Consider the following 17,832-nt stretch of genomic DNA (forward strand, 5'->3'; position numbering starts at 1 on the left):
CCGTCAAACGAGTGACACTCAGGGCTGGGTGACTCTGCAGTGACACAGAGGCAGGAGAGGGCACAGAGGCAGCTCCGAGGTCGGGTGGACAGCTCAGCCTGCGGTGACTCTCCTGAGGCCTGGGGCTGTTGACGTGCGGAGCTCAGTGATTTATGGGGATGGAGCGGTGTGGATTCTGACACTGGCCGATCACGCCCAGTCGAGTCACTGAAGTGGGAGCAGCGCGTGTCCCTGTCACTTGCGAGGAACAGAGAGGCACGTGGACATACTGGGACACGGGACGTGCTCCCAGCCCCGTCCTCGTGCAGTCGGAGCGTCTCCCCCGCGGTCACGGTTCCTGACCCCAAAACAGAGTGAAAGTCGCATCTCCGAGAAGGGAACTTGGCGGCGAGGGCACGGAGGCCACGACGGCTGGACTCGGGTGGCCAGGTGACCTGTCACTGGCCCTGTCACACTCTCGGCCCCTCCCTTTCCCATGGAAATAGAACTGGGGGGACGGGGCCGGCGAGCAGCCTCCCCCCCCGTGGACATTCCACGTGGCTCCTTCTCTCGTGGACACACGTCATGACCCCCGTGCCACATCCTCTTCGTCGTCACCTCCACGCAAAGCCACCGACCGACACTGTGCTGTTCGCACGTCACAAGTCCAGACAGGCCTGGGGAGTCACATCAGGACGATGGCGGCGTGGAGTTCCTCGTTTCCTCCATGTGGCACCGTTTCTTCGTCCTGCGTGTCCGTGTTATTTTGGCCACCTGATGACAAGTGACAAATCAGTTCGTGCCTTGGTGGAGAAAGTGAGCAGCAGCCTCCTCCCTCATGCTCTGAGGGGTGACGGAATGACGTGGCCCCACGAGCTGTCGCCTGGGGCCGTGGCTGACGGGAGGCTTCATGGAGCAGGAATGTTCTGGATGCCCCATGCGCACTCCTGCACACTGCGCTCGGTGCCGGCCCAGACGCCAAGTAGCACGGAGCCATCCAGGCCCGTGAGTCACTCACCCGTGACGTCCAGCGCCTTCCAGGGACCAGAGCGCATGCACGGCCAGCCCAGACTCACGCAGAGAGACCCTGAACCTCAGCTCTGCGCGGGAGGCGCCGTGAGGGCGTCACACCCAGGTCCATTTCTCCGCGCGGCCATTGCGTCTCAGCAGAGTGCGGCGTGATCCCGGGACAGACACGCAACGCGCGAGCTCCAGGCCGGCTGCCTGCTCGCCGTGACAGTGCCCTAGACGCGGCCCAGACTCTGCCGGGCCCAAACGTCACGCTGCGGTGCTGAGCTGTGCCGCGGAGAACATGGTGCACAGATCTCTGCTCTTCGCTCTGCCCGCTGCTGCTTCTCGCTCTGCTCGGCGAGCCGCATGTGACCATGAGCAGCTGTGCTGGCAGCCGGCTGTCGTGAGCGTGTGGTTGCCTATCAGACCCATCTGTGAGCCAAAGCTGGCCAGAACCCGTGCTCGTACGGGAAGCCGTGACGTAAGAGACGGGGTGTCCTGCCCAGCAGACGGGATGGGCCGCAGGTCACGCACACCGTACCGCAGCGACCTCACAGCTCAGAACCGGGCGCAGAGCCCTCGGCCCTTTCTCCACTGTGGTAGAGATGAGCAGGTGGGAGGCAGTGCCGTGTGACCCGAAGCCTCCCAGGTGACGGAGGGACAGTTGGCTCCGAAGGTGAGCGAGTGAGTCACGGGCCCTGCGTGTCTGACCTGGGAGAAGGGAGCCATGTCCACACCTACGCTGGCCACCACTGTCCCCAGCGACCAGCCAGCACAGACGTCGCATGGAGCGTGGACCCGTGTACCCTGCTGACATCACGCGCCAAAGAAAACAGTCTCCTTCATTGCACCTTTTCTCTTGACCAAGTAATGACCGTCTGGGGCACGAGTCCTGGAAATGACAGCTGAGGAGAGGCCGGTGCCGGGTCCTGCAGCCCACAGTGCTCCGTGTTGCCGCCACCTCCCCCCCCAACCAGCTTTCCTTCTCACAGAGGGACCGGGGAGAGGGCGAGCTGCAGCCCAGTGTCCTGGAGAGACGTGGGGGCACTGCACCCGCTGTCCCAGAGCAATGAAGCACACCTCGACGGAGAAGCGGCTTTCGTGTTCGAGATGTGAGCGGGTCTCGCAGATGCAAGTTACATGCTGGTGAAGCAGAGACACAGTATGTCAATCAGTGAGTTAATTAATGTCAAGAACGGTGCGGTGATGGTTGACACGGTGTGGAGGGCTCTGCCTCTCTGGGTCTGCACTGCTCAGGGCCACTCTGTGTCTGACAGGCAGAAAGTCTAAAAGCTTTCCTGAAAGCTGACAGCAGAAATAAGTGGATGAAAGAACGTAGGAATGGATGGGTGGGTGGACGGATGGATGGATGATGGGTGGAGAGGGGGTGGAGTCAGGGAGGCACCGCCCATTCTTGCTTCGGGGAGAATCACAGTACCATTGACTGTGTTCCCCGCGCTGCACTTTACACCTGTGACATCTATGCTTCTTCCTCCCTGCCCCCCGCTCCCCCTCCCACCGGGTGACCAGGCCGGGAACAGCGATGGCGATGGCGGCGGCTCCACCCGGCCCGGGGCCGCCCCTACTGCGCCTCGCCGTTAAAACGACGGGAACGACATGAGTAAACGCCGTCCCCCGCCGTCCCCATCGACATGAGTAAACGCCGTCCCCCGCCGTCCCCGTCACTCGCTCCTCCTCGGATGCCATCTGTGCTCACTGCTGTCAGCCGAGGAGAAACCGCGAGGGGTCCGGCGCAGACACCGCAGCCCAAGGCCAGTGGGAGGGGTGAGCAGGGAACCTGCAGAAGTGGCTTTGAAAAAGCACAGCGTAGACTTTATTTTTAGAGCAGACCTCAGTTGGCAGTGAAGTGGACGGTAAAGCACAGGGAGTTCCCGCAGCCTCCCGCCCCCGGCCGAGGGCCCCCCCCGCTGTGAATGTCCCGCTACGTCGTCGTTACAGCCGGTGAACGCGTGGACACGTTGTTAACATGCCGCTTGCAATTAAAGTGTCATTCACGGGTTGTTATCAGTGCGCTGATGGGTTACGATCAGCTAAGTGGTGAACACCAGGGTTGACTCGGTGTTGGATGTTTTATGGGTTTGGACAAATGTATAATGAATGACATGTGTCCACCTTCACGGTGTCATGCACAGCAGTGTCACCGTGCTAAAAACCCTCTGTGCCTCACCTGCTCATCCCACCTTCTACCCAACGTTTGGCAGCCGTGGATCTTCCTAGGGCCTCCAGCACGCCCTATGCGTGGAAGTGCACGCTCGGTGGCCTTTTCAGATGCGCTTCTGTCACTTAGTCACCTGCACTGAAGATTCCTCAGAGTCTTCCATGGCTTGTTACATAACTTTTCTTTACTGTGAATGACAGTGCATTGTGTGCATGAACAGAAGTGGCTGTATTTTAAAAGTCAGGCCCCAGGACCTGGCTGAGCCCCTCTCCCAAACCCGTCCAGAGCAGCCATCGGGTCCCAAGCAGAAAGATGCCTGGCCAGCAAGGACGATGGCCCTCTGCCCCGGCCACTTAGCCCTGTCGCTGTTGAAATGAGCAAACAAACCAGGGCTCCGTTCGCTCACCCACGTCCCCACGCGGGATCTCCCCAGCTCCGCGTCCCGTGCTGCCAGGAGCTGTGTTTCTAGTGACACAGGTGAACGGAGGAGAAACAGAAGCAGGATTCTGACAGGATGGACAGAATTGCCCCTCGTGGCTACCCACTGGCACAAACAGACAATCGATGGTAGATGATAGAGAGATACAGATTCATAATGGACAGATGATATATGCACAGATGGATAGATGGATAGATAGATGGATGGATGGATATAGATTAATAATGGATAGATGATACATGCATAGATGAATAGATGGATAGAAGATAGATGATAGACAAATAGATATAGATTGATGATAAATGGATAGATCATAGATATAGATTAATAATGGATAGATGATACATGGATAGATGGGTAGATGGATAGGTGATAGATACATAGATGGATAGATGATAGACAGATGATAGATATAGATTGATAATGGGCAGACGATACATGGATAGATAGGTGATAGATAGACAGATGACAGACAGATAGATATAGATTGATGATATATATGTGACACATGCAGAGATGGGTAGATGGATAGATGATACAGTCTCTCATGCTCAAACAGGGCTCCTTGCCCTCAGCACCACCGACACCTGTGGCTGGTGAGTCTCGGTGGTGGGGCCTCCTGTTCACTGCAGGGTGTTGAGCAGCCTCTCTGCTCTCCACTCACCTGATGCCAGTAGTTTCCCACCACTGTGACGACCAAAGATGTCCCCAGACATGACCAAGTGTCCCCCAGTCTAAGGGGTATTCGCATGGCACAAGTCAGGACAGAGGCAGTAGGGTCAGGGGTCAGGGGCCGCAGACACATCTTGTGAGTAGGTGTGGTCGGCACCTACATTCTCGTGACTTTAAACAAAGGGATCACCCTCCATCACGTGGGTGGGCCTGGTCTGATCGGGTGAAGGCCCTCATTGCAAGCATGAAGGTTTCTGCAGAAAAAATCAGTTTTGCCTGAAGACGGCAAAATAGATATCCTGCCTGGTTTCTGCCCTGCTGGCCAATCCTCTTCAGACAGACTTTGGACTTAGCAGCCCCACAGGTGCGTGAATCAGTTCCTTATGATGAATATTAAAATATAAAGATATCTGAATATGTGTACATTGTATGCAATCAATTCTCTTTGCAGAATTTAGCTACTTGCTCAAATAGCTTCTGGGGGCCCTGGGCGTCCCTGGGCTGGTGGCCGCGTCCCTCCTGTCTCTGCTTCCATCTCCATGTGGCTTCTCATCTGTGTCTCCTCTTTTGTCCTTTATAAAGACACTGCCACTGGGTTTGGGGCCACCTGCTCCAGTTAGTCACCTCACACTCTTCAGTTAGTCACGAAAACCCTACTTCCAAATAAAATGAACGTCACTCTCCTTGAGGGGTACACGACTCAGCGCAGTGCATGTGCTGCCCAAATGCCAGATGCCCAGCCAGCTGGAGCGTCCACAGGAGTTGGTCGGGGGTGAAAATGGGACCCCAAAAGGATCTCTGCATTGCCAGAGGAAGAATAAGAAGGTTCCCCCCCCCCAGAGCCACGTGCTGCAGAGACTCCCTTCCCCCGGTCACAGCCCTGCCTTCTCCCTGCCGTCTGCGTCGCCCTCATGTGAAGATGTAGGTGACGGTGGTGTTGATGTCCTCAGAATGTGAACAGAGCAGCTCGAGGCCTGCAGAGGTGTCTGCACGGTCACCCCGAGTGCCAGCGGCTGTGATTCCTGCAGCTCCCTCCTTCCGCGGGGTTTTGGAGGCCGTGGCAGGCCAAGCCGTCTGGGGTAGAGCGGTCAAGCAGTAAAGGCAGCACCCCGCCCCCGCTTCTCGACACCCCCGTGCACTGCTGGCGGGCTTGCAAATTGCTGCAGCCAGGATCCAGAACAGGATGGCGTTCCTCCAAAAATCATTCAGTTATAAGTGTGTTTTCTGTCACCCAAGGGCCCGGCAATTCCTGTCCTAGGTACAGACCCCATGTGACAGCCTGCTGAAATGTGAAAAGGTTAAAGGATAATTAAAACCTGAAACTGGACAAAGGAAGTCTATACCTTAGGCCTAGTTTCTGGAACCCCTGACTACATTCTGTTAATCATGAAACTTGTAACAATGAGCTCATACGCTAACTGCCAATTTTAGCCTGTGTAACCCTGCTTGCTTGCGTGGCATGAAAAACAATCAGTTGTATATAAGCTGAAAATTACTGTTTGGCCATCGCCCATGGGAACACTGGCTATTGCCCATGGGAACATAACATTCTAACAACAAGCTTTCTGCTTCCGTGCTCCCCGCTTGCACATCTGACCAGTGGGTTGACAAGTAGTGAATAGGAGAGAAATAGACCTTTGTGTTTAAGACAGAATGAGGAATGGGATTTAGGGCTTAAAAACCTTGTATCTTGGCATTTCGGGGCTGCTCCTTTGGACAGGACAGCCGCCGGCTAATAACCAGCCTTCGAGAGCACACTTGGTTTGGTCTATTCTATACAGGCCACAACACCCACAGAACTAAACTTAGGGACTTGGACAGGTTTTTTGAACTCCTGTTCTCAGCAGCATGATTCACAATCGCCAAGAGGTGGGAGCTCGCTCCACGTCCGTCCGTGGGTGGGGGGTACAGAAAGGGCGGTGCTCCCCCGCCTGGCACGTCACGCGGGCACGAACAGGAATCGGACGCCGGCGCAGGCTGCAATCCAGGGGGACCCTGTGACGTGATGCTCAGTGGGACGAGTCAGGCGGACGAGGACAAACGCTGTGAGTTCACTGCTAGCCGGTGAGTGGAGTCAGAGTCACAGAGACAGGACGTGGCCGGTGGGGACGTGGGCTGCGAGGGGAGGCTGGGGACGGAGCGTCGCATGGGACTGACCGGCAGTTTGGGACGACGAGAGAGCCCTGTGAATGGACGGTGGTGACGGTGGCAGGACGAGGGAAATGTGCTTGGTGCCGACGACCTGAGTAACAACGGGGAATGTGGCCGACGTCCGGGCCTGTGCCCATCAGGACGTCAGGGCGTGTGCTACGTCACGGCGTCCGGGCGTGTTCTATGTCACGACGTCAGGGCGTGTGCTACGTCACGGCGTTCGAGCGTGTGTCACGTCACGGCGTCAGGGCGTGTGCTACGTCACGGCGTCCGAGCGTGTGTCACGTCGCGGCGTCAGTGCGTGTGCCCGTCACGGCATCCGGCGTGTGCCACGTCACGGCGTCAGGGCGTGGTTCACGTCACGACGACAGAGCGTGTTCTACGTCACGGCGTCAGGGCGTGGTTCACGTCACGGCGTCCGTGCGTGTGGCCGTCACGGCCGAGAGCCGGTGAAGCGCTTTGCGTCCGCGTTCTCCGCCCGCACTGTGGGGAGGCGGCTTTTCTTCCAGGCGGAGCCAGCCGTCCTGACTCAGCGGTGACAGGAGAGTCGGGAGCCAGTGCTGACGTCTCGCCATGAACCTGTTGTCGTGCGAAGGTGACCGGAGCGCAGCCAGGAGGGAGCGTGTCTGCCGCACAGGGCGGCCACGCCGGGCACCGCGGGCGTCACCGCCGCACGTGTGGATGTTGGCGACAACTGTCCTCCCTTCAGAATGGGCCACCCGCTCCTCCTGCGCCCCCGCCCCCCGGACGCGCCGTCGCCGCGCCGACTGACGCGTTCCTCCGCGGCGCCCGGCCCCGCGCAGACGTTTCGCGGCGTCTGCTGGACAACGGTGAAACTTGAGGGCCCTGGTCCGCGAAGGCCACGTCTGCCGTCGGCCGTTGCTGCGGAGGCGATGGGTGTCCGCTCGGCCTGGGGGGGCCGTGTCCGCCGCCCCCGCGTCCCCGGGCGCCCGCGTCGCAGCCCCGCGCCCCAGCGCCGGGCGTCAGGACGGGCGGGGGCTGCACCACGCGGTTTCATAAACGGTGGCGGGACGCACTGGAACGCGGTCCCTGCACCTGGCAGAAGGGCTGGGCGTCCGGGCCCCGCAGGCCGCCTGTGCGGCAGCGGTCACCCTCCCGACGGGGAGCCGCCACCTCGGAAACGCGCACTGTACTCACGGAAGGGCCGTGCCGGGCACCGTCCCCAGCTCCCCGGCCCGCGGGACTCCAGGAGAACCAGCCCGGCCCTGGGGCACCTCCGGCAGAGCGGGCGGTCGCCACACTCGCCCGCGTGGAACCGCGGTGGAGGACGAGGGACGCTGCAGCGATCCCCTTGGAGTAAGGTCACCGCCCGTGTGACGCGGCCCCCACGGGGCTTCTGGCTCCGAGGAGGGCGGCAGTTCCCACCCCGTCCCCCTTCCTTCAGAGAGGGAACTGAGCGGGTGACAGGGAAGCTGACCTTTGCACTTCAGGATGGGGCCTGTCGATGTGACGCGAAGTGGAAAAGCGGGCCAGGCAAGCGTTGTCACCGTCCCCACGGACACCGTGTCACCCACGCAGCCCCCGGGAGCCCGGCTGCTGCGGCTCACTTCCTCTTTGCACGTCCACGTGACGACTCTGCTCAGACGCTGGAATCCCGTGTGCCTGTCGCGCGCCTGTGCCCACCAGGTGGGCGCTGGCCCCGGGCCTCTGGCTCAGCGAGACGCGGCTCTGCCCAGCTCTGCCCGCTCGTGGCATCGTGGCCGCTTCACTTTAAATGTGCAAACAAAGCCGTTTCTGACCTGAACCGTCAGTGCTTGGCCCCGAAACTCGGTGGAACTTCACTGAGGGGAGAGGGGAGGACCTCAAAAGCGCACGGAGAGGGAGACAGGACTCCGACTCGGAGGTGACAGTCCACGGACGAAGACCTGGAAAGAACGGGGAGCCGGACGCCGGCAGCGTGGCAGCCACGCGGGAGGCTGTTCTGCACGTTGTTGTCAAAACACAGGGAATCTAAAGGGTCCTGGCAGAGAAGCCGGGACGGGGGATGGAAGGAGGACGGTGTGGGAGGCCTGGGACACGTCTGGAAGGGCGATGCCCCCTCGTGTCCCTCCGGAGGCCTGGGACTCTGCATGTCCCGCCTGCCCCCGTGAGACGGAGGAAAAGGCGCTGGGGATGAGGTCCCGCGCTCCCCGTCGTCATCGGACCCACCTGGCGGTCTGTGGATCCTCCGACCCCACAGCTCCGCGTGCCTTCTGCACGGACACGGCCATCTGCAGCTGTGTGGCCCAGGGCCTGTGGCTCTGACATCTCTGCGACGCTGACGGGCGACTTGGTGAGCGGACACCGCTGTGCCTGACACACGGACAGGGAACTGAAAGACGCCTGGCCCGCTACTGCCCTGAAGGTCACCAGCTGTTTGTCACCACTGAGCTCAGCCACCCACGGTCCCTCCTCTACCGAGCCCTGCAGCCTTCCTGTCTCAGAAATGGGGGGTATGGCGGAGCCATCGTGGGAGTCTGGCAGAGAAGCTAGGGGTCTCTGGGTACGTGATGGAATGTGGGGTGAGTATGTGGGTTTTCTGGGGCAAGTGATGGAAATTGGGGGAGCAATTCAGGAATCTTTGGGGTAAATGATAAAAATTTGGAGTGACAATTCCTGGGATGAATGATGGAAATTTTGGTGAGCCTGGCAGTTCCCTGCCGTGAGTCACTGGGGTGCTGTGGTATGTGATGAAAATTTGGGGTGAGCAGGGTGTCTCTGGAGTGAATAATAGAGATGTGGGATGAGTTAGGGCCCCTGCAGTAAGGGATGGAAATTCAGGGTGAGTGGGTGTCTGGGGTGAGGAGTGGAAATGTGGGGTGAGCCTAGGTGTGACTGGGATGAGCCTGGGTGTCACCCGAAATCCAGTGACTCATAAGCAGACTGAGAGACCACGGAGGCGGGGCGGGATCAGCGAGCAGCAGGGAAGCTGGGAGGGGACTGTCCGCAGCGAGCCCCGCCTCTTCCGGGACTGTGGTCAGAAACAGAACAGTGTGGGGGCGGCGCCGCATGGCAGGTGCGCGAGAACACTGGGTGGTGCCCTTTGGGAGTAGCTGTGCATGTGCGTGTGTCTGCGTGTGTGTGTGGCTATGTGGCTGTGCATGTGAGTGCGCTTGTGTGTGTGCGTGTGTCCGTGTGTGCTACGGGAATGAGAACTGCTGGCCGGTGACACCCTGACTGAGCAACTTGGCCCCTGAGATCCTGGCTCTGTCCGGGGACCGCAGCAGGGCTGTTGCCCGGCACCCCTCCTGTGGCTCTCCTTCTGCCCCCAGGCTGAAAGGTTCCCTGGAGCAGGAGCGGGGACCCGGGCTCCGCAGGGGCGGCCCGCTCTGCAGCGGCAGCGCCGTGAGTGGGAGGGGAGGGCGCTGCTGCCAGGTTTCAAAACCGGTCACCGAGCATCTGAGAAGATGAGTCTCCTGGCCGGGCTTCTGGACCCCGTTTCCGAGGCTCCCGGCCTCCAGGCGGGGCAGAGGCACACAGGCGGGGGTCAGGGCCAGCGCGGGTCGGGGGACTGCACACAGGCGGAGCCTTCCCGTGGGGCCAGGCAGCCTCACCGGCCCGACCTGCTGGGGATTCCGTCCCTGTCCTTCGTCCCTATTGGTTGCACGGCTGCTTCTGCCTGGCGGGCCGTGCCGAGTGTGCCCAGGGAGTGCCCGTCCCATGCGTGTGCTCATCTCGTCTGTGTGCACAGCCCACGGCATCCCTGGGGAGGGCAGCATGCGACTTCCAAGAAGAGCACGCGCGTCCTGAGACGCCTTCGGGCCCAGCCTGAGACGCCTTGCAGCCCCCGCACAGGGAGGGGATGCGTCTGGGACGGCCACCCCCAGCCCAAGTGGACGACTCACCCCACCCAGCATGTGGACCTGGCTCGGCCAGGGGAGGAAAACTCAGGCGGGGCCTCAGGCGGGCACAGTCCGTCTGAGCCAAGGACGGTCCCTCAGATCGCTGAGGTGACAGGGTGAGGACACAGGCGGCCCCTTTGTGGAGCAGCAGCTGCACAGCTCAGAGGCAGCTACTGACCCCTAGCGACCAAAACTTCTCGTCCAGGCTAGAGGGGAGCAGGAGCTGTCACAGAGGGAGCCGGTCCTGGGACCCGCCCACAGGACCTGGTGACAGATGCCTTCCTGCCCTTCGAGACACTCACCTCAGAAGGCAGAGTGGGCACCGGGAGCTCTGTGGCCAGGCGCAGTCTGTCCAAGATGCTCTGGCCGCTGTCCCCGTGTGGCTGAATTATCGTTCCCTCCAAAATGCTGACATTAGAAGCCCACAGCTGGGAGTGTGCAGACGGGACTAAGTGAAGGGTCTGAGGTGACTCCCCCTGGAGCAGGTGGCCCTAAACCCAGGGACAGTGTCCTTGTGAGAGAAGAGGAGAGACGCAGACAGAGGAGAAGCCACGAGGAGACGGAGGCAGAGATGGGAGGGACGCGGCCACCAGCCCAGGGATGTCTGGGGCCCCCAGATGCTGGGAGAGACAGGAAGGACCCTCCCCTGGGACCTCCGGAGGGAGCGAGGCCTTGGGACCCCTGGATGTCACAGTGCTGGCCCCCATGACTGCTACTGGACAAATCTCCTTGGTTTCAGGCCCCTGCTTGGCGGTCACTTCTTCGGCCTCCGTGGGACACTCATATTTCCTGCCGCACTGACCGCACTTAGGATGCGACAGAAAGGAAGGAATAGAAAAGCCCCAGTAAGCGACTGAAGTCCCCGAGCCACCCTGCGAGGCGCTGTCCCCCACCGGGCAGGAACACCCGCATCCCCACTTCCTGCTGGGCGGGACCCAGGACCTGCTGGCCCTCTGAGAGCTCGTGCTCCCTGTCGGGCCTGGACAAGAAGTTTCGGTCGCTAGGGGTCAGCAGCTGCCTCTGGAGAACGAGTGCAGCAGAGCAGGGCTCGGAAGGGACGCTGCGTTTGGCAGCACGGGGCACAGAGCAGGCAGGAGAGGGAGCGGGCAGCACGTTCCTATGTCCTGGAGACCCCGTGCTGGGGACAAAGCACAGGGACGGAGCCAGGCGTGGGGACACTGCACAGGCGCCTCCTGCCCCCGTGCTGGAGAATCTGCAGACGCGATGAGGGAGGGCGTGAGGAGAGACACGGCGGGGCTCGCAGCTGGGACAGGCAGCGCGCTCGGGCCTGACTCTGCAGACTGTGGGCACGAAGGCGAAGACGGTCCACACGCCAGGCACGTCCAGCCCTCCTGGAGCACAGAGGACGAAGAAGGTCCTGCCATCGGCCAGCACTCTGCCTCAGACCAGGGACTTTGCCCGTACCTCCCATGCCTGCTCACCCGTCACCCAGGTGGCCAAGAGAAGCTTCCTTCTCCGACTGAGAAATCCACCCAGGACACACGCTGTCAGGCTGCACGGAGCAGGAGGGACATGTCCCTTCTGCTGTCATCGGCCGGAGCGCGGCCGGTTGCTCTGGGTACAGCTGCTGCAGGCACAGCGCCCAGGGCATCTTGCTCCCATGTCATCTCCAGCCCCCCGAAATCCAGGACGTGAGTGTCTGCAGTGGCCGTCACAACCTGCCACGCACCAGGCGGCTTCAAACAATAGACATGTGTCCTCCCCCGTCCCGGAGACCAGCAGGGTGACAGCAAAGTGTCCCAGGACCTTGCTCCCTCCGGAGACTCTGGGGAGGGTCCTCCCTGGCTCATCTAGCGTCTGGGGGCCCCAGGCATCCCTGGGCTGGTGGCCGCGTCCCTCCCATCTCTGCCTCCATCTGCACGTGACTTTTCCTCTGTGTCTGTGTCTCCCCTACTGTCCCTATAAGGACAGTGTCACTGTGTCTAGGGCCATCTGCTCCAGGAGAACTCGGCTCAGACCCTTCACTAATATCTGCACAGACCCCGTTTGTAAATAAGGCCTCGCCCCGAGGTCATGGGTGGACGTGATGCTTTCAAACATGAAATAGACCCAAATCGGTACGCTCCGAGTCTAATTAGACTTAGGTTCGTGCTTTTAATATATAATTAAAAATATAACAATATATAATAAATTCTACGATACATAAAACTATGCATTACATATGACATAAATATCTGTAATGCATATAAAGTCACATGAAAGTATACATTATAGTAAATATCATCTCTGTTATATATAATTGTATACATTACACAAAAGTATATTACATAAACAAAAAATTTATAATAGCACACATCTATTACATGAAAGTACATATTTTGTAATATAAGCACATATATATGTAATGTGTAAAATGCAATATATATTGCATGAGTATATAATGTATACGTTACAAATAATTAGTACATACCACATATGTTACATAAAAGTACAAATTTCCTGCTATAGAAACATGTATATGAACATATATAACATGTGAAAGTTAATGCATGTGTTACATAAAAGCATATATTGTATAAAGTACATCATATGACGTATGTCAGACGTGAGATGCACTGCTTCCTGTGTACATCGTATGTGACATAAGCTCATGTGATGGTTTTATACATTATTTATGTGGTTACATGAGACAGAAAACGTTGCATAGGTACAGCACGAGCAGAAACGCCTGCCTTTATGTCCCCGTGGAGCGCGGCCGTGGCGTCTGCGTCCAGCGCGTCCTCACCGGGCCCAGAGTCGCTTCTGCACCCACCCCGGTCGTACAACACAGGCCAGTGATGCCGAGAAACGGGACACAGGCCAGGGGACACTGTGACTGCTCCAGTCTCCAGCTGGAAGGTCAGGGCAGATTTCCAGGCAGGGTACAGAGACGGGGACCTGGGCAGGGCCCCTGATCTCAGACTATGGGAGAGAAATCGAACTGCGGAGGAGAAGAGAAGGTGCCCACGATAGGGGAGCAGGGCCGCAGGCAGGGGACAGCCTCGGCGAGAGGACACGGGCGTCTGCAGAGGGGGCTGGCGTCTTCAGCAGGTGGTGTGGCAGGCGGGGGCGATGGGGCCCACGGCAAGGGGGGCAGACGGAGCACCGAGGGGCCGCAGGCCACGGGGGAGGCCCCCGGCCCGGAAACACACACGTCCAAACGCAGCCGCCGATCACGCACATGCGGCGTGGGCGTGAACGGACTCCAGGGCACGTCCTGGAGCTTCCCACCCCCGAATCTCATTTTTTGAACAGTTTCATCATTTGAATCCATCGGAGCCCCCCGTGCACCTTGCAGCAAGGAGGAGCGATTATCATTCCACTTACCGGCGAAGAGACGCAGGCTCAGACGGGCCTCGCACTTGTCCGGGTGGCAGAGTCCATCGTGGGGCGGCCGAGACTCAGCCAGGGGGTGGCCAACACAAACCGCAGCTGTCACCAGCTTCCCGCTGGGCCACCTGGTCTCTGAGCCCCTCCCTCCCTCCTCCCTCCTCCCCTCGCAGGTGTCTCCTGCTTTGGGGACGTGCCTCCGCCCCGGGGTTTGTGGGGAAGGACAGAACCGCAAGCCTGGGATTCCCGAGCTGGGATTGCAACAGCCACTGCCGTTCAACGCCCACTGCCAAGCCACCGTGTGCCACCGGGTACCACCGCCACCTGCCGGCGAATGGGAGGCTCTGCGTGTGTGTGCGGGGGGGTGTGTGTCAAGGATGGCCCACGGTGGCACAGCCCCTCCCGTGTCCTCATCCTGCTCCTGTAAGCGGGGACAGTCCACACTGGCCTCTGCCCTGCCGCCCTCCCAGCATTGCTGTCCCTGGGCTCAGTGTTCAGCGGGGCTCTGGATGACCCCCTAGTCCCCTTGTCCTGAGCCCCCGGCCCCCTGTCCTGAGCCCCCAGCTCCCACGTCCTGATCCCCTGGTCCCCTGTCCTGACCCCGGCTCCCTCTCCTGCTTCCAGCTCAAGGACGCTGGTCCCGCCCCTGAGGCCCTCAGCGCCTGGCACTGCTGTGTGTAGACAGCGCACTGACAGTCAGGCTTCTGCTCCGGGCGTGGACGCGAGAGCCAGTGGCTGAATTTACAGGCGGGGCCGGAGCACATCCAGGCGGGGACACACAAGGTCCCGTCAGATTTGAAGGTTGGATCCACTACACACCAGTTGTGGTATGAGTGTCCCCAAATGTGAGTGTCCCCAGGGAGAGAGCGCCAGGTCGACCCGAACACAGGTGAGCGGCCGTCGGGTGCATGGGCTGGCTGCATGGGCCCCCCTCTGTACGATGGGCCAGCGCCCCCAACCGACCTAGTCCTGGGACTTCGGTCCCCGGAGGGGGCCTCAGGCAGCTGCGTCCCATCCCACAGAGAGGGGTGGGAACCGGAAACCCCCGAGAATTCCCTGCCAGGGCAGGAGACGGTGCCCACTGGGCGGGAGCTCGAACTTCTTGGAAATGGGTTTGTCCCCTCTTCCAGGAAGTGTTCTGATGACTGTGGCCTGGTTCCAGAAAGTTCCAAGGGCCCTGGAGTAGATTTTTGTGAAACCGCGGGCCCGCAAACACACGCTCGGCGCTGTTACTCCATCGTGCACACGTGACCTCACACGTCTGGCTTCCTCCCCCTCTGTCCCCTTAAAAGTGTGTTGCAACCGCCGGTTTGCCCTTCTGAATCCCAGGGGTCATGAGGACATGAACAGAACACGCGAGTCATCGTCGGTGACATTGTGACGAGCAGGCGTGGTGCCCGGTGGGGGCGAGACCCATCGGGGGGGTCAGTTGCGTGCGTTATGTGAATGTGTCAGCGCGGAGCTGTGCACCTGCAACTCACAGCTTGGTGTCAACTGTCATTGAAAAGTTAATAAAATAGAGATCGACAAGGAGCATGGGAAACACCTGTGTCATACATGTATTTCCGTACGTTGCACACACGTGACATCGTTTTTCGCACCTGCGTCGTGTGCACTGGGGGACTACGGGACAGTGTCATCCTCCCGTTTAAGGGGGCGACGGTTGAGAGGCTGCCAGATGCTTCTCTGCGATAAGCCGGGGGGCGGACGCCCCTCGCAGCGCAGGACCCGTGGCTGCACGCAGCTGCGTCTTGTGAAGATGAATGGAAACGTGTGTGTGTAAAATCCCTGTCTGCACACGTGCGTGGCAATGTCTGCATTTCCTTAGAGTGGAAAGAAAGTACCGTCAAAGCAGGATGAAGCCCGGACGGTGGACGTGTGAACAAGCCCTCGGCGTGCACGCGCGTGTGCTGACGTTACATCCACACGGACACACGCGTGTGTCTGTCTGCGGTCCTGGACTCTGAGTGCCTGGAGGTTGTCAGGGCGCGGCGTGTGAAGGAGGGGCTTTCTGAGCGGATTCTGGGGCGTCTGCAGTGGTTAGGGTGAAGGGCTCTCTGTCCAGCAGGAAACGGAGCGGTGACAGTTCGTGGTGTGCTGTGGCAGGACACGTCCATTGAGTATCACCGCGGGATACTCCCGGTCGCACTTAGGAAGAATTCCGCGCCCAGACGGCCTGCGGAAGCGGGCGCCTGCCCCGGTGTCTGCGGCCCGCGAGTCCCCCCTGCGGAGCATAGACGGCTCGACCTGCACGGCCACAGCAGCCTGCTCCCGGAGACACGTGCGTCTCTCCACGCAGACTCACGTTCCACGGGCTCCGTGTCTCTGCAGAACACCGACTGATGCAGATTGCGAAGCAACGTGCTGGTCCTAAAACTTGGTCTAGAGAGAGACGTGGGAGTCGACAACGTGTTGTCTGTCTGTCTGTTTAGAATCATGCAGCAGCAGCATCACCATCACCATCACCATCACCATCACCATCATCACCACCATCAGCACCATCGCGGTCGTCACCATCATGATCATCACCATCACCACCATCATCATCAACATCATCACCATCACCACCATCAGCACCAGCACAATACGGTTGCTGATGGTTCATCGACTCTGCTTTGGAGACCGGCCGAGTCTTCTTTTCAAAGGAAGGAGGCCATGTAGGAGGTCTGGCTCTTTCTCCACATTTCCTTTCGGGCCACCTGGCTGGGGGGGACATCTGAGCCCTCACGGCCACCAGCTGCGGTGACAGGGGAAGAGGGCCACCGCTGGGAGGAGCAGTGCAACTTTCCCTCATCGCGAGTTCTTAGCAGACTGTGGGCTGCGTGCACTTCCACATCTCGTTCTCGGAATGCGACACACAGCAAAGGTTAATGCTTCCTGAGTCACTAAAAATTCCAAGTTCCACAGAGAGAGAGAGTAGAAAAGGGAACACACAGCCCGTTCGCTTAAAGTCACAGTGTTTAGTCGGCAGCAGCACAGTAAGCTGCTGGTCACGCTGGACGACCTGGGCCCCATCCCCCCACGCGGAGCTCCCTGCTGTCCCCAAGACCCGAGCAGGTGTCCCTCACTCTCGTCCCCTCGCCCATTCCCTGGGGGCAGTTCTGAGCCGATCTGAAGAGGCCGAGAGAAAAACCGTGAAGCAGAGTTGGAAACGCAGCCGGCGCGCAGCAGCGAGCTGCCCTGTGTCCCGCCCGTCCGATCGGCAGCGTCGTCCGCGTGCGTCAGGCCTGACCACACACGGTGGCCTGCGTGACAGGGACTGGACACCATGTCGGCATCTCCGCGCCCGCCCTCTGTTTCAACGGCCCACAAGGGAGACTCAGGGCTCAGAGCAGCCGTTAGACTCACAGCTGTGGTCCAGTGCGGCGAAGACACACGGGTGACAATCGGCAGAGACCGGTGGTGCCCGCGGCAGCGGCCGGGACGGACGTGGTTCAGGCCCGGCGTCCTCCCTCTGTGGAGTGGTACGGACAGCGCTAGCGGCTCCCAGCGGTGACGTGGGACAGCGAGCCAGGCCGGGGCCCACCCAGGGGACTTCGGCAAGGCTGGCCGTCTGCAGGTCTCATGCCGCGTGACCCGAAGTCGCAGGTGGACGAGGGCGTGGCGTAGGGCAGCACACGCGCTCCAGGGTCGCATGGGACGTCCCAGGGCGTGGGCCAGGCCCAGCCCGGTCTTTGCCGTGAGCAGGTGTGGATGGCCGGCCCGCGGGGTCAGCTCCGGCAGCCACAGGCGTGTCGGGCCTTTTCCTCCTGCAGAGACCCAAGGGCTGCAAGGGTGGTGAGTGTCCATCCCGCGTGTGAGAAAAGAAGGGTATGGAGCGCGTCCGGCCTCAGGGCAGCGTCTCCCTGCGCCCCGCGGTCCCCAGCCTCTATCCGCAGGACGCCAAGACGACGCGGGCCGGAGCAGCGAGTTCCCCGCCTCACCTCGCCTCCGTCGTCGCTCTCGCTGTGGCTACGAGCTGAGCTCTCTCTGTGTTCTGCAGGCGACGTGTCTTTGAGTGTTGGGCTCTCTCCGCCTGCACCTCAGGCAAGGCCCTGCTCGGTTATGCCGCCAGCCCTATACCGTCACAGGCTTGGTCCCCGGGCTTCCCGAGGCTGCTGATGTCGCATGGTGCCCGGAGCTCCGCGGAGCAGTCACAGGGCAGGTGTTCGGTAAACCGATGCACCCAAGCATTGTGCTGAGTTTCTCCCTGAACGGGTAGCCCAGGAGGCCGGCGTCCAGTCGAAGCG

The 17,832-nt window shown here is 60.1% G+C and overlaps 1 long non-coding RNA gene across 1 annotated transcript; it reads left to right on the forward strand.

Annotated features, from left to right (window-relative positions):
* The first annotated feature begins 9,402 nt into the window (after nucleotides 1-9,402).
* LOC120592815 (uncharacterized) lies at nucleotides 9,403-15,137 on the forward strand. Its single transcript, XR_005650209.1, has 3 exons — nucleotides 9,403-9,447; nucleotides 10,123-10,389; nucleotides 11,013-15,137. It is a non-coding gene; the product is annotated as an uncharacterized LOC120592815 (long non-coding RNA).
* The last annotated feature ends 2,695 nt before the right edge of the window (nucleotides 15,138-17,832 follow it).

The sequence above is a fragment of the Pteropus medius genome, unplaced genomic scaffold, assembly GCF_902729225.1.
Source record: "Pteropus medius unplaced genomic scaffold, Ma_sr-lr_union100, whole genome shotgun sequence".
In the NCBI taxonomy this organism is placed as follows: Eukaryota; Metazoa; Chordata; class Mammalia; order Chiroptera; family Pteropodidae; genus Pteropus; species Pteropus medius.